This window comes from Anomaloglossus baeobatrachus, chromosome 2 (genome assembly GCF_048569485.1).
Source record: "Anomaloglossus baeobatrachus isolate aAnoBae1 chromosome 2, aAnoBae1.hap1, whole genome shotgun sequence".
Taxonomy (NCBI): domain Eukaryota; kingdom Metazoa; phylum Chordata; class Amphibia; order Anura; family Aromobatidae; genus Anomaloglossus; species Anomaloglossus baeobatrachus.
Genome location: NC_134354.1, coordinates 654,352,227 through 654,374,092, shown reverse-complemented (window position 1 = coordinate 654,374,092; position 21,866 = coordinate 654,352,227). Strand labels below are relative to the sequence as shown.

The 21,866-nt window shown below is 45.7% G+C and overlaps 1 protein-coding gene across 2 annotated transcripts in view; it reads left to right on the top strand.

Moving 5' to 3' along the window:
• Nucleotides 1–4,083: 4,083 nt before the first annotated feature.
• The window catches only part of LOC142290490 (retinol dehydrogenase 16-like), a 118,432-nt gene continuing 100,649 nt past the window's right edge, over nucleotides 4,084–21,866 (top strand). Inside the window, exon 1 of one of the 2 annotated variants that reach the window (XM_075334451.1) lies at nucleotides 4,084–4,194. The gene's annotated coding sequence lies outside the window, so the exon portion shown is untranslated. The remainder of the gene's footprint in view (nucleotides 4,195–21,866) is intronic. The other variant, XM_075334450.1, reaches the window with a different exon arrangement.

Below are 21,866 nucleotides of genomic sequence, written 5' to 3'. Positions count from 1 at the left end.
AATCGTGTCCACTCCACCACTGGGTACACCCCATACGTGCTACTGTTTGGAAGAGCCGGAAGAGGCATTGAAGAGCTGAACCTAGCTCCCCCCGAGATCAGTGAAGGTCAGAGCGTAGGTTCCTGGGTTGATTGTCACCGTCGACGGCTGGAGACTATCCATCGAATTGTCACCAAGCGGTTGCAAGAAAAGACACACCCGCAGCGGAAACCTGTGTGTGAAACCCCGTTCTTACCAGGAGACAGAGTACTAGTTGCAGAGAAACACCCGAGACACAAGTTGAGCGAGCGCTGGAAAACAGAGCCGTACATTGTGATCAGAAGAATCTCGCCCCATGGATCAGTATACGAAGTGAGAGGCGAGCAAAGAGGCGGCACCCTCATCCTGCATCATAATATGCTGAGGCCCTGCTATTCAGAAGACAGGACCAGACAAAGTACCTCGGAGACGGTGCCTGTTCCTGTTACCTTCGAAGAGGGCTCTGACGATGAAGAATGGTGGCGGGCCCCGACCAACCCAGCAGACTGGGAGAGATCCACACCCCCATCCGTTCAAGACACAGGTGCCACCCCTGCAGAGCAGGAGTCACTAATCTCCAGAGATGGGGACGGGAATACTGTACTCCCTGATACGGCGCCGACGTCTGGCGAGTTAGCTGTGGTGCCACGCCGGACTGAGCGGGCTAATGCTGGTATTCCCCCTGATCGGTACTTGGCAGATGAATTTGTGTGTTCTGTCACTGAATCCTGTTTTACGACATTGGCTCCCAAGCAACAGGTTGTGAAGCAGGGCAGGAGTTGCCACCGTGTGCCCCTTTGCAGAGTGCCTCAGGAGTGTATCGGCCGGGACAGCCGAGGTTAAAGAGGGGGGGAAATGTAAGACCTGTTGACATTTGTGTATATATATATATATATATATATATATGTATATATATATATATATATATATATATATGTAGGTTAAAAGACTGTTTGGTGGACTTCCTTGTGTTATGCTGCCACCTGCTGTCAAAACAGAGAACAGCGGGAAAAAGTCCTGCTCAAGTGACTTGATGGAGTCTGGAACAGGAGGAGGAGGAGTCTACATGTGGCTGTTTGTCTGAGAGGAGTGTGCTGGACTGGGCTGTAAGATAGAAGGCCTCAGTCTGCCCTGTTTTTCCGAGGTCCAAGTACCTCAGAGTGTTGCGTGGTGTCTCCCCCAAGACACAGATCCAAAGAGGCTGGATGTGGAGCGAGGAGCCAGACAGCACGTGCAAATTACAAAATTACAGATCCAAAGAGGCTGGATGTGGAGCGAGGAGCCAGGCAGCACGTGCAAGTTACAGACCCGGGACAAAGACTGAACTTTAGAGGTGTCTGCCAGCGGAATACGGGCCCCAACGGTGACGAGGTACCCCACGCTGAAACCTGCAGTTAAGTGTGCACACTACTTTAGTTAGGGACAGATAGGAAAAGACTGCACTGTGTTATACGAGTAAGATAACAAGGACTCTGCGGTTTTTTGTTTAATAAGGATTTCTGTGTTTTGCTTTTGGGAGTACAATCTGAGGCTTCCTATCCTTGACAAGTTATTCAAAGTAGTTGTATATATATTGCATTATCTCTACTGCTGTGCACATTCCCGCTTTTCTCCCCTTCCCACACTTTTCCTCTACCTATGTTGTGCAATACATTATTAAATTTGCATTGATTAACCCCCGTGGTTCCGTGCAGTCCTTGCGTATCCCGTTACCTGCAGGTTATTACACCCACAGGCATTTAAAGATGTTACATTTATCAGCCCCAGTGTGAAATTTGATAAATTTATCACATATAATGGCCAAACTGACTTGAGCAAAATGATCTCCAACATGTGTTGCTAAGTTGCATTATTTTTACCACCGCTTTATTCACAGAAAAGGTTTGTGCCAATCTGTACCACTTTCATGTGTCACTTAAATATCTACTGCCATTGGGTACACGTTTCTCAAAAATAGTAAGGGTATGTGCGCACGTTGCTTTTTACCTGCTTTTTTGCTGCTTTTTCTTCTGCGCTGTTTAATGCCAAAATGGATGTGTTCTTCTATTCAAGCAAAGTCTATGGGAATTTGGGTTTCTTGTTCACACTATGTTGTTCAAAATGCTGCCTTTTTGTGGCAGAACTTTGGTCAAAAACTCAGCTGGGGTGTTTTGGGGGTTAATAAAGTGGTGATCGAGGGTGCTTTTTTTGTATTGTATTTCAAATTAAGGATTCTTTCAGTGTTTACTAGGGCTTAGTGGCAGCTGTGAGCTGCAATTAACCAAAGCAATCGGAAAGAACCAGGTAAAGTGCCGGGACTGTCATATCTAATGGATGTGACAATCCTGGGCAGCTGCAGAGTACTATTTTTAGGCTGGGGGGTCCAATAACAATGGGTCTCCCCAGCCTGAGAATACCAACTCCCAGCTGTCAGGCTTTATCATGGCTGGATATCAAAATTGGGGAGGACTGCACACAAGTTTTTAAAATTATGTTAATAATGAAAAGAGAAAACAAAGTCGCATGTAGTTCCTTTTATTTTGATACACAGCCAAGATAAGCGCATGACTGGGGGCTGTAGCCTGTAGCCATATGCTTTCTGTGCTGGTATCAATAGATGGTGGGACTTTATGCCAAATATGTTATTTATTTTTATACCACGGTAGATGCACATAGCATTTGTGATTGGAAGCAGTCAGCTGACACACTGCCACTCAGACCACTGCACTAGCAGGTATTAGCAGTGCTTTATCGGCCTCTTAGTCCCATTTTTAATGACCAGCATTATAACTAAATGCCATTAGACCGATTAATTATAGCAGTATTTTTCTAGTTTTGTCTTTTTTTCGTTGCACTAAATCCATATTGCCATTTGCGCCTTTATTGAAGTCTATATTGTATGTTATAGCCTGTTTGTTTTGTTTCGTAGTTTGAAAAAATATATATATATGTGCATATATATGAGAAACGGGTTTTAGCCGCGCTAATGAACCACTGTCGCCAGGATGTAGTTTATATTAAAAATCTCTTTCTTTATTCAGGAAATTTAGGATGCTGAATAAAGAAAGAGATTTTTAATATAAAATACATCCTGGCGACAGTGGTTCATTAGCGCGGCTAAAACCCGTTTCTCATATATATGCACATATATATATTTTTTCATTAAGTCTTCACGGGGCTGCTGCTGGAACCACGCGGACACTCATATGCTTTACAAGGGGTTGTGACTGGCACAACCACTCCAGGTGAGTGTATCTCTCTACATTCTTACACGGGTAATACCGGGGAAAACCCTATTTGCGCCTTTGTTTCCCCCCTTCTCAGCAGCTTGTTTCGTAGTTTGTCACTCTGGGCCAGGTTTAGTGTTTAAAGATGCTTTTGCCTTATTCATCATTTGTGACTTTCAAAAAGTCGTAAAACTTGTGCAAATGTATGCCCAAAATTTAATTACTTTTTGCAACATTTAAAAAAAAAAAAAAAATTAAACTCTTTGGTTTAAAAAGTAGAAAAAAATTGTTTAAAGGGAGAACAAACAAGATATTTTTGAGCATTGTATAATGCGGGAATCACCAAGTTGATGAATTAGGCGCAAAAAGATATCCACAAGTTAAAAAAAAAGAATATTGACTAAAAAAACACAAATGAAGAATCAGCCAGTGATCTAAGCAATCTTTACAGCACAGTTCAGACTTTTTTGTTCCGGAAGGTTGCAAAATATAGTCCACTACTTGGAAAACCCCTTCTCAATCTCTGTTTCCCCCTCACCAAAATATTTAACACCTGCACTCATGTAATGAAAAGGTAAAAATTATTATTGTGGCAATTCAGTTACAAAATGTCAGTCTTTCGGTCTGAAGATCTGCACCTTCATCAGGCCTAACACATAACTGTGGGAGAGGAGTTTACAGGCTGCAGAGAGCAGGAGAAAAGCAACCGTAGTCCAACTTTTTTTTTTTTTTTAAAGAATTAAATAATTTAGTTATTCTAAGTTGTTAAACTTGTTCAGGTTATTATAAATTCTTAACTTTTATTTGCCATTTCCTATAAAAGCCTGCTGTATCAGCAGCTGTAACAGAACAAAGAGGACACTATACCCATAAACACACCAAAGGGAGGATCAGAACATTCTTTCCCTCCCTGGACTGATTCTAGCTGTTTTTCTCTTGGTTCAGGCAGATTTCTATACTCTACACTCCGGTAAGTGAAAGGCTTTTCCAATATGTCAGAATATATTGTCTTTATGAAGTTTTTGCTGTATTACTAATTACAAAACTAGATTACTGATTCACAGGCACATGAGACTATGATGGCGAGTTAGTAAATCATAGAGCAGACTGGGTTGGAGATTTCACATTTCTTGACAACATGTTGGGGAGACATAACCCTTTACTAACAACTGAATAGCAGGAAGGTTCACAGGAGCCAAAATAATGTGTGCAGAGAATTCACTGATCAGCAGAGTGAAAACCTCTAATCCAGCTCCTCTATCTCCTGACAATCATCTCTTGTCACCGGCAAACTTACTTCTGGCAATTCAGAAAGGAATATTAGATGACAAAAATTGATTAAATCAATACAGGCGAGGTCTGAGAGGACAAGAATCCCTCTTCCGATCCCTCTTCCGATCCCTCTTCCGATCCCTCTTCCGATCCCTCTTCCAATCCATATGTCCTAATAATAGCGAAAAGTGGATTTCTTTTTGAAACCACAGTTTTAAAGGGAACCTGTCACAATGATTTTCTCTTTTAGGCTACAGTGACCACAGGTGAGCCCTTATTAGAGATGAGCGAACCGGTCCCGGTTCGGCTCGAGGCCGGTTCGCCGAACGGGGGTCCCGTTCGAGTTCGGTTCGTCGAACGTTCGACGAACCGAACTAGAACCAATAGGCTATAATGGGAGGCAATCACAAACACATAAAAATGCATTATAAATGTACACAAACAGTTAATAAACATTGCCATAACACTTACCGGTCCTCGCGATCCCTTCTGCACTCTGTCTCCTGCCGCTATTCCATCCGATGATCGCTGAATCCTCCCGGTGACCTGCACTGCCAGCAGAGAAGCAGGACCTATCGTGACGTCAAAATAGCCATGTGACCAGTCACGTGGCTATTATCTCATTGGCTACAGACTGGTCACATGACTATGACACGTCATGTAGGACCTGCGAGTGCATCTCTCCGGTACACGGTGCACATATGTGTATCGCCGTGTACCGGCGACATGCTCTAGCACACGGTCGACTCCCCGTTCCGTTAGGGACCGGCTGACACAGCCGGTCATTAACGGAGATCACCGTTGCCATAGCAACGCAGTTAGCGGTGACGTCACCGCTAACCGCGGCTCCGGGAGCACCGTTGCTATGGTAACGCGTCTGTCAGCGTTACCGCTGTTACCGCTAGCAGCCAGCAGTGATCACTCACGGAGTGAAGGCTGCACGCTGCTTCCCGATTGTAGTGAGCATTGTAGTTAGGATGGAGGTTCCCCAGCCCCAAGTGATGCCCCTCACTACAATCGTCACTACTACTACACTAGAAAGAAAGAAGACAGAAGAGCAGGATCGTGGAGGGCTGACAGGGGTAATAAAGATGGAGTCTCTAATGTGTCTGTGTATTTATTTCTATTAAAGTATTTTTTCTCTGTGTGGTGTCTTTTTTTAACCCTTTATTGGAGATTCTTAATGGCCGGGTCAAACGTGCCTGACATTAAGAATCTCTGGCTTAATACTGGCTGGTAAAACAAAGCCAGTATTAACTCATGATTACCCAACAAGCCACCCGGCTCCAGGGCTGTTGGAAGAGTTGGATACAGCGCCAGATGATGGCGCTTCTATGAGAGCGCCATTTTCTGGGACGGCTGCGGACTGAAATCCGCAGCAGAGGCGCCCACAAACCTCGGGCTAACCTGTGCTGCGGATTCCAATCCCCAGCTGCCTAGTTGTACCCGGCTGGACACAAAAATAGGGCGAAGCCCACGTCATTTGTTTTTTAATTATTTCATGAAATAAGTGAAATAATTAAAAAAAAACGGGCTTCCCTATATTTTTGGTTCCCAGCCGGGTACAAATAGGCAACTGGGGGTTGGAGGCAGCCCGTGGCTGCCAGCTGTACCTGGCTAGCATACAAAAATATGGCGAAGCCCACGTCATTTTTTTGGTGGGCAAAAAACTTCTGCATGCAGTCCTGGATGGAGTATGCTGAGCCTTGTAGTTCTGCAGCTGCTGTCTGCTCTTCTCCATACAGACAGACAGCAGCTGCAGAACTACAAGGCTCAGCATACTCCATCCAGGACTGTATGCAGAAGTTTTTTGCCCCCTGAAAAAATTATGTGGCTTCGCCATATTTTTGTATGCTAGCCAGGTACAGCAGGCAGGTACGGCTGCCCCCAACCCCCAGTTGCCTATTTGTACCCGGCTGGGAACCAAAAATAAAGGGAAGCCCTTTTTTTATTATTTCATGAATTTCATGAAATAATTAGAAAACAAATGACGTAGGCTTTGCCCCATTTTTGTGTCCAGCCAGGTACAACTAGGCAGCTGGGGATTGGAATCCGCAGCACAGGTTGGCCTGAGCTTTCTGGGCCCCACTGCTGCGATTTGCAGTCTGCAGCCGCCTCAGAAAATGGCATTTTCATAGAAGCGCCATCTTCTGGCGCTGTATCCAACTCTTCCAGCACCTGCCTGCTATACCTGGCTAGCATACAAAAATATGGCGAAGCTCACGTCCTTTTTTTGTAGCTTTTTGGCAAAAAAAAAAAAAAATGCTTCCCTGGATTTTCCATTGCCAGTGAAGGTAACACCAAGCAGTGGGGGTTAGCAGCCAGTAGCTGCTTGGATTACCCTTAGCTAGCAATACAAAAAATGCAGTGGGAGCTAACATATATTTTTTTTAATTATTTATTTAAATAACTAAAAATAAAATGGGCTTCCCTGTATTTTGATTGCTGGACATCACAGTGCTGTAAAAATAAATCTTTAAAAAAATGACGTAGCGCTCCGCGGTATTTTTGATTCTCAGCGCAGATAAAGCAGACAGCTATGGGTTGCCACCCCCATCTGCCTGCCGTTACCTTGGTTGGCAATCAAAATACAGGGAAGCCCATTAATTTTTTCTATTTAAAAAATAGTTAAAAAAAAAAAATTACGTTGGGTCCCCCCATTTTTGATAGCCAGCTAGGGTAAAGCAGACGGCTGTAGCCTGAAAACCACAGCTGGCAGCTTTACCGTGGTTGGGGATCCAATGTGGAGGTCCCCTCAGGCTCTTTTTTATAATTATTTTATAAATATTAATAATTACACAATAAAAGTAGGGGACCCCCCAAATTGGATCACCAGCCAAGGTAAAGCGGACAGCTGTGGTCTGGTATTCTCAGGGTGGGAAGGTCCATAGTTATTGGGCCTTCACAGCCTAAAAATAGCAGGCCGCAGGCACCCCAGACGTGGCGCATCCACTAGATGCGCCAATCCTGGCGCTTCACCCCAGCTCATCCCGTGCCCTGGTGCAGTGGCAAACGGGGTAATAAATCGGGTTGATACTAGCTGTAAAGTCACCTGAGATCAAGCCCAGCAGTTTGTGATGTCATGGCGTCTATTAGATACCCAACATCATAAACTGTCAGTACTAACAAAAACAAAAAATCGACAAAAGAAATTTATTTGAAAAAACAGTCCCCAAAACATTTCCTCTTTCACCAATTTATTGTAAGAAAAAAAATAAAGGGGTCCCACGACGACTCTGGACCGTCTAGAATATGGGGGGGGAGACACTCAGGGAACGTATCCCCCATTTTCTAGGAGTGCGGACCCTTCATGTGAGGAGTGTGGGTGCAATGAATCTGCACTCACTCTCCCCGGGTCCACAGCAGCAGAGTCCATGTCGTAATGGTTGCTACCAAAGCTGCAATGCCCTGCTCATGAGGTAAGGGCATGCCTAATCAGGAGAACTACTGTAGAGGAAGCTCTGCTCACTGGTATATAGGTGCTCAGAGGTAATAATAGATAAAATTAGTGAGTAACCTCGGCACTCTATATCTCCCAGACTAAGTCAGTAAGTCACAACGGATAGTAATGCAAAATCACTCTTTATTGGTCCGTATTAAGAAAATTTTTTTTTCATAAGCATATATGTTTTTGTCCAAAACAAGTTACAAATGACGTTTCGGCCTGAGCCTTCGTCAGATTGGACTTATCTGCATGTAATCATGAAAAATGACAATAATCAGTATCACATAAGAGTGAGAGAACAATAACATAAACTCGAACAATGTAGAGGTACAATTGGGATGCAGCAAAAAAATTGCAACACAGCAAGAAATGAAACACATGATACAAATGTCATAATACAGTACAAGGACAATATAGTAATGACAAATATGGGGTCAGAGTAGACTTAGACAGCTCTGGTACGAAAGAGATGTCAATCATAAAGTAACATGTGCAGTAGGTGTAGAGCTACACTATGCATGGCAGAGCTAATGGGTAGACCGACCATAGAAAAAGTAGAGAAAAAGTGGAGAAAAAGTGGAGAATAAGTGGAACATAAGAGGAGAAAAAGTGGAGAAAAAGTGGAGAAAAAAGTGGAGAAAACGTGGAGAAAACGTGGAGAAAAAGTGGAGAAAAAGTGGAGAAAAAGTGGAGCATAAGAGGAGAAAAAGTGGAGAAAAAGTGGAGAAAAAAGTGGAGAAAAAGTGGAGTAAAAGTGGAGAAAAAATGGAGAAAAAGTGGAGAAAAAGTGGAGATTAAGAGGAGAAAAAGTGGAGAAAAAGTGGAGAAAAAGTGGAGCATAAGAGGAGAAAAAGTGGAGAAAAAAGTGGAGAAAACGTGGAGAAAACGTGGAGGAAAAAGTGGAGAAAAAGTGGAGAAAAAGTGGAGAAAAAGTGGAGAAAAAGTGGAGCATAAGAGGAGAAAAAGTGGAGAAAAAAGTGGAGAAAACGTGGAGAAAAAGTGGAGCATAAGAGGAGAAAAAGTGGAGATTAAGAGGAGAAAAAGTGGAGAAAAAGTGGAGAAAAAGTGGAGAAAAAGTGGAGAAAAAGTGGAGAAAAAGTGGAGCATAAGAGGAGAAAAAGTGGAGAAAAAGTGGAGAAAAAAGTGGAGAAAAAGTGGAGAAAAAGTGGAGAAAAAGTGGAGAAAAAGTGGAGAAAAAGTGGAGCATAAGAGGAGAAAAAGTGGAGAAAAAAGTGGAGAAAACGTGGAGAAAACGTGGAGAAAAAGTGGAGAAAAAGTGGAGAAAAAGTGGAGAAAAAGTGGAGCATAAGAGGAGAAAAAGTGGAGAAAAAAGTGGAGAAAACGTGGAGAAAAAGTGGAGAAAAAGTGGAGAAAAAGTGGAGCATAAGAGGAGAAAAAGTGGAGATTAAGAGGAGAAAAAGTGGAGAAAAAGTGGAGAAAAAGTGGAGAAAAAGTGGAGAAAAAGTGGAGAAAAAGTGGAGCATAAGAGGAGAAAAAGTGGAGAAAAAAGTGGAGAAAAAGTGGAGAAAAAGTGGAGAAAAAGTGGAGATTAAGAGGAGAAAAAGTGGAGCATAAGAGGAGAAAAAGTGGAGAAAAAAGTGGAGAAAAAGTGGAGAAAGTGGAGAAAAAAATGGAGAAAAAGTGGAGAAAAAGTGGAGAAAAAGTGGAGAAAAAGTGGAGAAAAAGTGGAGCATAAGAGGAGAAAAAGTGGAGAAAAAGTGGAGAAAAAAGTGGAGAAAAAGTGGAGAAAAAGTGGAGAAAAAGTGGAGAAAAAGTGGAGATTAAGAGGAGAAAAAGTGGAGAAAAAGTGGAGAAAAAGTGGAGCATAAGAGGAGAAAAAGTGGAGAAAAAAGTGGAGAAAACGTGGAGAAAACGTGGAGAAAAAGTGGAGAAAAAGTGGAGAAAAAGTGGAGAAAAAGTGGAGCATAAGAGGAGAAAAAGTGGAGAAAAAAGTGGAGAAAACGTGGAGAAAACGTGGAGAAAAAGTGGAGAAAAAGTGGAGAAAAAGTGGAGAAAAAGTGGAGCATAAGAGGAGAAAAAGTGGAGAAAAAAGTGGAGAAAACGTGGAGAAAAAGTGGAGAAAAAGTGGAGAAAAAGTGGAGCATAAGAGGAGAAAAAGTGGAGAAAAAGTGGAGAAAAAGTGGAGAAAAAGTGGAGCATAAGAGGAGAAAAAGTGGAGAAAAAAGTGGAGAAAACGTGGAGAAAACGTGGAGAAAAAGTGGAGAAAAAGTGGAGAAAAAGTGGAGAAAAAGTGGAGCATAAGAGGAGAAAAAGTGGAGAAAAAAGTGGAGAAAACGTGGAGAAAAAGTGGAGAAAAAGTGGAGAAAAAGTGGAGCATAAGAGGAGAAAAAGTGGAGATTAAGAGGAGAAAAAGTGGAGAAAAAGTGGAGAAAAAGTGGAGAAAAAGTGGAGAAAAAGTGGAGAAAAAGTGGAGCATAAGAAGAGAAAAAGTGGAGAAAAAAGTGGAGAAAAAGTGGAGAAAAAGTGGAGAAAAAGTGGAGATTAAGAGGAGAAAAAGTGGAGCATAAGAGGAGAAAAAGTGGAGAAAAAAGTGGAGAAAAAGTGGAGAAAGTGGAGAAAAAAATGGAGAAAAAGTGGAGAAAAAGTGGAGAAAAAGTGGAGAAAAAGTGGAGAAAAAGTGGAGCATAAGAGGAGAAAAAGTGGAGAAAAAGTGGAGAAAAAAGTGGAGAAAAAGTGGAGAAAAAGTGGAGAAAAAGTGGAGATTAAGAGGAGAAAAAGTGGAGAAAAAGTGGAGAAAAAGTGGAGCATAAGAGGAGAAAAAGTGGAGAAAAAAGTGGAGAAAACGTGGAGAAAACGTGGAGAAAAAGTGGAGAAAAAGTGGAGAAAAAGTGGAGAAAAAGTGGAGCATAAGAGGAGAAAAAGTGGAGAAAAAAGTGGAGAAAACGTGGAGAAAACGTGGAGAAAAAGTGGAGAAAAAGTGGAGAAAAAGTGGAGAAAAAGTGGAGCATAAGAGGAGAAAAAGTGGAGAAAAAAGTGGAGAAAACGTGGAGAAAAAGTGGAGAAAAAGTGGAGAAAAAGTGGAGCATAAGAGGAGAAAAAGTGGAGATTAAGAGGAGAAAAAGTGGAGAAAAAGTGGAGAAAAAGTGGAGAAAAAGTGGAGAAAAAGTGGAGAAAAAGTGGAGCATAAGAGGAGAAAAAGTGGAGAAAAAAGTGGAGAAAAAGTGGAGAAAAAGTGGAGAAAAAGTGGAGATTAAGAGGAGAAAAAGTGGAGCATAAGAGGAGAAAAAGTGGAGAAAAAAGTGGAGAAAAAGTGGAGAAAGTGGAGAAAAAAATGGAGAAAAAGTGGAGAAAAAGTGGAGAAAAAGTGGAGAATAAGAGGAGAAAAAGTGGAGAAAAAGTGGAGAAAAAGTGGAGAATAAGAGGAGAAAAAGTGGAGAATAAGTGGAGAAAAAAATGGAGAAAAAGTGGAGAAAAAGTGGAGAGAAAGTGGAGAAAAAAATGGAGAAAAAGTGGAACACCCTTTGGTACCTTTCATGTGGCACTAAGGGGTGCTTAGCTTTGTATTTAGCCAAAAAAATGAAAAAAAAAATGACATAGGGTTCCCCCTAGTTTTGTAGCCAGCTAGGGTAAAGCAGACGGCTGCAGCCTGCAGACCACAGCTGGCAACCTCACCTTGGCTGGTAATCCAAAACTGAGGGCACCCCACGCTGTTATTTTAAATTAAATAAATAATTAAAAAAAAAAACCACGTAGGGGTCCCCCAAAATTGGATCACCAGCCAAGGTAAAGCAGACAGCTGGGGCCTGATATTCTCAGACTAGGGAGGTCCATGGTTATTGGAATCTCCCCAGCCTAAAAATAGCAGGCCGCAGCCGCCCCAGAAGTGGCGCATCCATTAGATGCGCCAATCCTGGTGCTTCGCCCCAGCTCATCCCGCGCCCTGGTGCGGTGGCAAACGGGGTAATATTTGGGGTTAATACCAGATGTGTAATGTCACCTGGCATCAAGCCCTGGGGTTGGTGAGGTCAGGCGTCTATCAGATACCCGACATCACCAACCCAGTCAGTAATAAAAAAAAATACACGACAAACACATTTTTATTTGAAAAAACACTCCCCAAAACATTCCCTCTTTAACCAATTTATTAGATTGAAAAACAAATCCAGGTCTGGTGTAATCCAAGGGGTTGCCATGACGATGCACACTGTCCCAGTCAATGAAGAGCAGGATGTTCCCCATTGGCTGGGAGAGCAGTGCAGTGACCTGAGCTAACATCAATGGGTCAGCCCAGGTCACTGCAGGGCATGAGAAGTGCTGCTGTCAGTGAGGTACATTACCTGCGCTGATCTCCAGCACACTGACAGCCCCTGTCACTGAGGTCAATGACCGGCGCCTTCACATCAAGTATCGCGAGAGGTCCGTGACGTCACCGCCAGTGTCAGTCTCGGGTCGGAAGCGAGAGGTGATGTGACAAGCGGCGGCCATGGAGGACAGTGACAGCGCTGAGGTCGGGATGGCGGGACTTCATCACCGCAGGTAAGCCGAGCGAGCGAGCGAGCGGGCGGGCGGGCGGGCGGGCGGGGGGGGGGGGTGGATGTGTGTGTGTGTGTGTGTTTGTGTATGTGTATGTATGTGTACATGCCGCGGGCAGGAGGGGGTGGAGCGAGCTGAGCGGGAAAGTGTGGGCTTCCTGCACGTAACTAAGATAAACATCGGGTTACTAACCAAAGCGCTTTGCTTGGATACCCGATGTTTATCTTGGTTACCAGCTTGTGGCAGGCTGCCAGCGATGGCTCCTGCTCACTGTAGCTGTAAAAAGCCCTGCTTTTTGCTGCTAGAACCGTTCTCGAACGTATCTAGAACTATCGAGCTTTTAGCAAAAAGCTCGAGTTCTAGTTCGATCTCGAACAGCCCAAAAATCACTCGAGCCGCGAACTGGAGAACCACGAACCACGAACCGCGCTCAACTCTAGCCCTTATACACAACATTCCAGAATACTGTATATAAGAGCCCAAGCCGCTCTGTAGAATGTAAAAAGCACCTTTATTTTACTCACCTGTGGGGCAGCCCGATCTTATGAGCGTCACTGGTCTCGGGTCCAGCACCTCCTCCATCTTGTGCAGTTGTCTTCCTCCTTCCCAGCCCCAGGTGAATGACGAAACTTACATCATCCACATAGAGGCCTTTATGGTGCTCCTGTGCTGGCGCAAATCTCTCTGCCCTGCTGAGAGCAGATCAAAGTTTTGTAGTGAGCATGTGCAGGCAGTCTTTGACCTTTCCCCGCGCCTGCGCATTTCAGTACTTTGCGCTGCCCTCAGCAGCTCAGCAGGCCAGATCAAAGTGCACATTGCCAGGAGCACAATGGAGGCCTCTCTGTGGATGACATTACTGTAGATGCGTCATCCCCATGGAGCTGAGAAGGAGGACAGCAATGAAAGGAAGATAGGAGGTGCCAGACTAAGGGGTACTTTGCACACTACGACATCGCAAGCCGATGCTGCGATGCCGAGTGTGATAGTCCCCGCCCCTGTCGCAACAGCGATATGTGGTGATAGCTGGCGTAGCGAAAATTATCGCTACGCCAGCTTCACATACACTCACCTTGCCCTGCGACGTCGCTCTGGCCGGCGACCCGCCTCCTTATTAAGGGGGCGGGCTGTGCGGCGTCATAGCGACGTCACACGGCAGGCGGCCAATAGAAGCGGAGGGGCGGAGATGAGCGGGACGTAAACATCCTGCCCACCTCCTTCCTTCCGCATAGCCGACAGGAACCACGGTGAAGCAGGTAGGAGATGTTCCTTTCTCCTGCGACTTCACACCCAGCGATGTGTGCTGCCGCAGGAACGAGGAACAACATCGGACCGTCGCAGCAAGGTAATTATGGTTTTCGCCGACGCTACACCGATGATACGATTACGACACTTTGGCGCTCGTTAATCGTATCATCTAGGCTTTACACACTACGATGTCGAGAGCGACGCAGGAAGTGCGTCACTTATGACATGACCCCACTGACATCGCACCTGCGATTTCGTAGTGTGCAAAGTGCCCCTAAGACAAGTGATGCCCATCGGACCCGACAGCACTGCAGGTCAGTATAATAAAAGGTCTTTTTTTATGTTATATAGTTGGGTCTGGGCACTTACAGCATTCTAGAATGCTGTATATAAGAGCCCACTGGTGGTGGCCGCAGCTTATAGGGGATAAATCTGGTGACAGGTTCCCTTTGAGATCTATTAAGGTAAAGTATGGGTATTGATGCCATCAGAACACTATGGGCTCGATTAATATTTGTTTTTGCGCCTTTTTTTGTCTAGTTTTAGTGTTTTTTTCATTTGCGCCTTATTCTTCTTTTAATTTGCGCCTTTTTGCATCAATTTTCTATATGTTAGGTTTTTTTTTTACTGCAGATTTCTCAACTTTGCTAGAAAATAAATGAATTATGCCTGCAAGCTTCAAATTGACAATTACTCCTTTTGAGTTCAGGCCCCATCTGTGTTTTTTTATGGATACCACAGTGGCAAATTATAACTATGGCTCTTTTAAGATGGCCCTTTTTTACCTGTCCGATACTACGCAAAAAAAAAATTGGGCACGTGCCTGAGTTTGGTCCAATTTGTGAATTGGTTCTGCAAAAATATAAAATAGACAGCACATGGATGACATCTGTTTGCAGTTCATTTATTATTGACAGATAGCTGAAAGAAACTTTCGGAACCTTGCCAGCTTTTGTAAGCCTCATTTAGATGTTGGTGATGTTTCACGTACACAAAAATTGGTCCAAGTTTTATCAGTGCCTTTGAGCAGAGTTTCATCAGAGTTTGCTCAGATTTTATCAGCTTTCTCACTCTTCTCTTATAAAAGGTTGTGAAAAAACAAACAGTACAGGTATGGTGTCCAAGTGCAGTCCAGTTTTTTTCACAGACCCATAGACTTGCATTGGCAAGTTTGATCCAAGACTGATGAAAATCAGAAATTTTGTGCACACCTCCCGGTTGACAAAAATGCATGGGCCTGTGAACAGCCGCATAAGCTATTTTATAAGTACGTGTTCCCTATGTGAATAGATAGACGTCAATCTCGAAAACTGATGTCTGACTGAGCCCTTACTCATGTGAGGAAAGCTGATGTCAATGGATGGTGGAAAGTGACACATGGATCAAAAATGGACTAAAATCAGACAGATCCGGCACACTTATGAAAATCTTTCTTGTTGACGTGTCAATGCGCCCTAAGACTGTCCATTATTCACTTTGACCTTTGAGACTTTGCTTTTAACCAATTTCTACTATTTTTTACTATTAAATGTGAGTGATTTTAACATTCTTCTGCGTTGCTTGCTAAAGTCTTCTGCTGGCACCAGTCCGATAATTTACTCCTTATGCTGCTGACAATTCTAGTTCTAGGCGAGCAAAGAGGAGTGTACAGTACAAACATGAGGTTGCCTGACTGTGCATGCAATGATTTAATACTCCAAATTGCTGACCTTTGCTATTGCTGGTAGCATTTTTTTTTCATTGACCTCTACCTCCTTGTGTAAATACTGGTTAAACAATTGTTTACCAGCCTCGTAGCAAATGTAAATATAACTCACTGTTATCGAAAAAAATGAACTCCCAAAGATCGAAAGTTTAAAAAGTAACCGTCATCCTAATTTTTATTATATAACTCAACAGTACACATTAAAGGGAACCTGTCACCAGATTTGGCGACTATAAGCTGCGGCCACCACCACTGAGATCTTATGTCACGGGGGCGGGGGCGCAGAACATGGCAGGGGTCTATGCGAGACGCTCGGATCCGGGGTCGTGGCTGTGGCTCGAGTGGCAGCCGGATCGGGGGCTCGTGCAGCAGCCCGCCGCCCACAACGTAATAAAGGGGTTATTTACAGGGGAGAGTTTGTCAGTGACGCCACCCGTGGGTTGCGGTGATAGTTGGTGACACCGCCGCTGCCTTGGTATGGGGCACCCGGGGCTGATGGAGCAGAGAAGCAGGATGGTATCCCCTCCACGGGTAGGGGAGGTGTTGTCCCGGGGCCCAGGTGTAGGTGGAGTGGAATGCTGGGGCACAGTCTGCAGGCTGGACCGGATGATACCGGTGTACTCAATTTTTAAATAAGTCACACAGAGTCCAAGTAGTAAACCAAGTGCCGGATACCGGTAGCCTCCGGAGGGGTGTGCTCGGGTCCCGCACACCAGGGAACAGAACAGAGGCCCTTCCTCCTGCACTCTAGTTTGGTGTCTCAAGTGTTGACTAGTCCACATAAAACGGGAAAAGTCCACTCCCGGTGTCTTTGCTGTAGGAGCTGTGGCCCGCGAGATCTGACCCTTGGGATTTTTGCAGGTACTTGCAGACACCCTATCCCCCTCGTTGGGCTTCTGTCTCGCTCTATCTGGGCTTCTAGTGAGACAAGATTCGAAATCTTAATAAGAGATTGTCACGGCACTTCTGTGAGGGTATGGGTGCTCAGGTAGGGTCCAAGTCCATATGAAGAAAAATAAGCACCAGGCACTCCAATTGATGTGAAAAAAGAATAAATTTTATTGCAACTTCAAACAGTTCAACGTTTCGGTCGCTGATTGGACCTTCTTCAAGAACCTGTCTTATGATGGTTGAAAAGCGAACAAAGGAAGTTCAAGTATGGATAAGAAACCAGGTGGGAAGTGGACCTGTTCTAAAAAGGTTTTGAATGGAAATTCACTTATAGCAACCTGTGTGTGAATCAGTAACCAGTAATGATGAGGATTGCTCCAGAAAGGGCAGAAAAGAGATGTGCGGTATCCACCGCTTGTAATAAAGATAAGGTAATCTGGCTGACGTCACCGAATGGCCAAGCGTATAACATGCGGTATCCACTGCTTCTTGAGAGTGTGGTGACTAAGGTTGCCGTTACCAGGAAGAGAGAGAGAAAATCACATGGTATACACTGCTAGTGGAGTGGCGCTCTCCACTAGCAGTGTATACCATGTGATTTTCTCTCTCTCTTCCTGGTAACGGCAACCTTAGTCACCCCACTCTCAACAAACGGTGGATACCGCATGTTATACTCTTGCCCATTCGGTGACATCAGCCAGATTACCTTATCTTTATTACAAGCGGTGGATACCGCACATCTCATTTCTGCCCTTTCTGGAGCAATCCTCATCATTACTGGTTACTGATTCACACAGAGTTTGCTATAAGTGAATTTCCATTCAAAACCTTTTTAGAACAGGTCCACTTCCCACCTGGTTTCTTATCCATACTTGAACTTCCTTTGTTCGCTTTTCAACCATCATAAGACAGGTTCTTGAAGAAGGTCCAATCAGCGACCGAAACGTTGAACTGTTTGAAGTTGCAATAAAATTTATTCTTTTTTCACATCAATTGGAGTGCCTGGTGCTTATTTTTCTTCATAAAGACTTGAAATCTTGTCCTCTGCTGGCTAATTGACAAGGTGCTTGCAGCTGTCCTCGTCCTGGGGTCCAGGTACCCCGATTGGGCACGGCCTCCGGACCGGATTCCCGCTGTCGGCACCCACGGGCTACAACCCTGCCCCGGTCCACTTAAGGTCTCCCGCAACCGGATCGCCATCGTCTGTTGCCCTGCTCTGCCGTCTGCCACCTAGTCACCTCAGGTAGTCTGGCAGTCCGGGAGCTACAACCCCTGACTACCACTTAACTCCTCTCACTTCCTCACTCCAAAACTCAACTGTGTGTTCCCTCCCTTTAACACCTCAGGACCCCTAGGTGGGCATCACCATCTGCCTGGCCCCTCCCACTGGTGTGTCCCTATTGTCCTTGAGGGGGTGACTAGGCTTTTGTGGCTGGTGTATGTACCTGTGTGGGGTTGTGTTGGAAGGCAAAGGAGGAAGGAATCCTGCACCAGGAAGATAGGTGCAGCTTTCTGTGACAAACTGATTTTGTCAGGGCGTCACACTTATAAACAGCATTCTAGACTGCTGTATATAAGCACCCAGGTGGCTGTGTAGAATATAAAAAAAACACTTTTATAATACTCACCTAATGTACGGTCCGGTCCGAAGGGTGTCGCTGATCTCCGGTCCGGAGCTTCCTCTCTCCGGTCTGCCGCCGCCTCTCTGCTGCGATCGCCATCGTCCTTCTTCTGAGACCCGTGTGCATGACAGGGCCTATGTCATGTACACCAACCGGCATTGAGGTCCTGCGCAGGTGCACTTTGATCGGCCTGCTCAGGGCAGATCACAGTATTGTAGTGTGTATACGGTCTTTCACCTTTCCTCGTGCATGCACATTGCAGTACTTTGATCTGCCATCAGCAGGGCAGATCAAAGCGCGCCTGTGCAGTACCGTAATGTCGACCTGTGTGAATGACGTAGATGCGTCATCCACATTGGGCTGGGTAGAAGGAGGATGGCAATTGCAGCAGAGTGGAAGCGCTGGACCGGAGAGAGGAGACGCCAGATTGGAGAGCAGCAAAAACCATCGGACCTGACCGCCCCATAGGTGAGTATTAAAAAGGTGTTTTTTCCGTTATACACAGCGGCCTGGCCTCTTATATTCAGTATTCTGCCAAATCTGGTGACAGGTTCCCTTTAAAATAAGCAGCATTTTAATATATATATATATATATATATATATATATTAGCACAGAAATCTGCTTCTTTCACCTCCTGGACTGATCTTTCGCTTTCATTTCACTCAGTGATGACAGATTATTCATTCACATTACTGAGAGAGGAAATGACATTTGGTGCTTTTAATGTACTATATCGGAGGGAAGATCTATCGGCAGACACAGACATTCTGTTGCAAGGTCTCCTGGGACTATAGTTTCAGTTTTCCATAGAACTTTATAAGCACCAACTGTCTTCTGCTAGCTTAGTTATGTAAAATCTGTATTTACTGGAGACAGACTTCCTGTGAATCGAGAATATATGATCAGTTCAGGAGAAGAAAAAAGTTGATGTCTCTTATAAAATATGTTACTAAGTTTCTGACTTTCATTTGTATTACTTAATTCCAGGGCCGCCATCAGGGCATTACTACTGAGACTGGTGTAGGGGGCCCAGTGAAGAGGAGGGGGCCCGGCTGAGCCAGGGACAATTACTTAGTTTATTAAGCCCCCAGTAGGACGGGCCCCCACTCCTCTTCACCGGGCCCCCCAAGTCACCGCCGCAGCAGAGGACCCGGCAGTGTTGCTTTTGCCACTATACACATGGCTAATTTGCATTGTATGCAAATTAGCCACGTGTGCTGGATATACCGGGTATGCAGCAGCATACCCAGTATGTAGGGGTGGGGCTGGTGGTGCATCTACCCCAGCCGCAACTGTGAGGGGGGCGCTGTCAGGCTACCTGTTGCAGCAGTATAATGTCTCCCCGGGGGCTGCGTTTGCGGCCCCATAGTGGTGGACGGTTATTCTCTGAGCGCTGCTGTCACGCTGACAGCCGAACTTATAGAATCTTCAGCGCGTGGCTCCCACTGCTCAATTGTCCTTGCATCTGTAAAGGCCCTGTCACACACAGAGATAAATCTTTGGCAGATCTGTGGTTGCAGTGAAATCATGGACATATTGTTCCATTTGTACACAGCCACAAACCTGGCACTGATTGTCCACAATTTCACTGCAACCACAGATCTGCCAAAGATTTATCTCTGTGTGTGACAGGGCCTTTAGACACGAGGACAATTGAAACTGTGAACGCTGGCGCTAAATTCCGGGTCAGAGCAACAGCTGTCATGTGATCAGGTCAGCTGATCATACTGCTGACCCGGGAGTCAGGGCCGCAGCGGAGAGGTGGCAGAGGACACTGATAAGTGCTCCAGTGGAGCTAAAGACGCGGAAGAGGAACAGCTTGACGTGAGAGGGGGGTACCTATGGAAACAGTTCCCTCCCCCACCCTCTCTCCCCCATACTATCTGCGGACAGAGTATGGAAGAGAGGATGGGGAGGGAAAAATTTCTTTGGACACAGTATGGGGAGAGAGGGGATGAGGGGTAATGCATGGGAGTGAGAGAGGATGAGGCATGATGCATGGGGAGAGAGGATGAGGGGTGATGCGTGGGAGGAGAGCATGAGGGGATATGCGTGGTAGGAGAGTATGAGGGGTGATGCATGGGGAGAGAGGATGAGGGTTGATGCATTGGGAGAGAGGATGAAGGGTGATGCATGGTGAGAGAGAATGAGGGGTGATGCGTGGGAGGAGAGCATGAGGGGCTATGCGTGGGAGGAGAGCATGAGGGGTTATGCGTGGGAGCAGAGCATGAGTGGTGATGCATGGGGAGAGAGAAGATGAGGGGTGATGGATGGGGAGAGAGGATGAGGGGTGATTCATGGGGAGAGAGGATGAGGGGTGATGCATGGGGAGAGAGGATGAGGGGTGATGCATGGGGAGAGAGGATGAGGGGTGATGCGTGAGGGGAGAGAGGATGAGGGGTGATGAGTGAGAGGTGATTCGTGGGGGGAGAGAGGATGAGGGGTGAAGGGGTGATGCATGGGGGGAGAGTGGATGAGGGGTGATTTATGGGGAGAGAGAGGATGAAGGGTGATGTATGGGGAGAGAGAGGATGTGGGGCGAACGGGAAAGAAATTTTGAGGATACACAATAATGAGTGACATGGTATGAGGAACAAGTGGGCAGGATGGGGAGTGAGAGGAAAAGTATATGGACACGGAGGAGGTAGTGAGGAGACAGTAAGGGATGAGAAGAATGTGAGGGAGCACAGAATAGAGACTGGGTAGTGGAGGGGGGCGGTATGGAGAGGGGGCAGAATGGGAGGACAGAGTGAGGCCATAGCAAGGAGGGGGAGTGTGATGATTGCACAGTATAAAGACTGGGCAGTATAAGGGGACACAGTGTAAAGGACAGTGTGAAGAGTATGCTCAGCATGGAAAGAGAGGGAGTGTGGAGGGCATGTACCATGAGAGGGACAGTGTGGGGTCATATTTTGTGTAGAGAATACCGTGAGGGGCCGTTATTTATTCTGGGGCACAGCGCAGTGCAGATTTTTTTTAAATAGGAGTATTATAATCATTTTGCTATTTTAAGGGGCATCGTGTTGGGGTGTGCTGCAGAAGACCGGAGATGATGGAACTCTGCAGAGATGAGATGTGAATGTGAAAAGTCATCATGGTGTAAGGACAAGATAAAGAATAGAAAGAAACGACTCAGAGACAACGTCATATATAAGGTACCTGAATGTAAATATTTATTTGTGATACTGACCATGTGTCATCATTAGGCCTGGGTCCCACTTGTGATTGCTTCTTATGTGAGCGCAATAGGACCCCCACTGATCAGCTGCTCTTGGTGAGGAGAGTTTGTAAAATGTTTGGGTTTTTTTTTATTTTCTTTTTTCGTCAAATATGCCAGGAGGGGCTCAGAAAGGGAACAAAAAACAGGATAAGTACATATAACAGAATGTGCCAAGGAGGGGGATATATATGTCGCGGGCGGAGGAGGGGACGCCGCGCTCTCCCACTGCTCGGGTCCGGCTGCCGCTGCTGCTGCGGCCTGCTGCTGCTCGGTGGCTCGAGCGATGGGCCGGATCCTGGGGACTCGAGCGGCGCTCCTCGCCCGTGAGTGAAAGGGGATTGGTTTTTGGGATAGTTTATTGTCCGTGACGCCACCCACGGTTGTGGTGATTAAGTGGACACCACCGCTGCTCTGTATGGGGATCCCGGGAGCGATGACAGGGAGCAGCAAAGTTGTTGGTTCTCCCCTCCGTGGGTAGGAGGTAGTTGTCCCGGGGCTCAGTGATGAGGTGGGTGATGAGGGATGGCGGGGCCAGTGCAGGGCTTGGTGGGGTGCAGGGACGCGGGGGCAGCGCTGTGCCTCACGGCACTGTGGTACTCACTCAGCCTGAGACGGGGACACAGTTCTCGGTAAAACACACGGCTGGAAAGAGGGTTCCCACGGACGGCTGCAGTTGCTTTTCCCCAGTAGTTGACGGTGACGGTCCCTTTTCCTGCACCTAAGGTTTCTGTGTTGGTAGCGATGGGT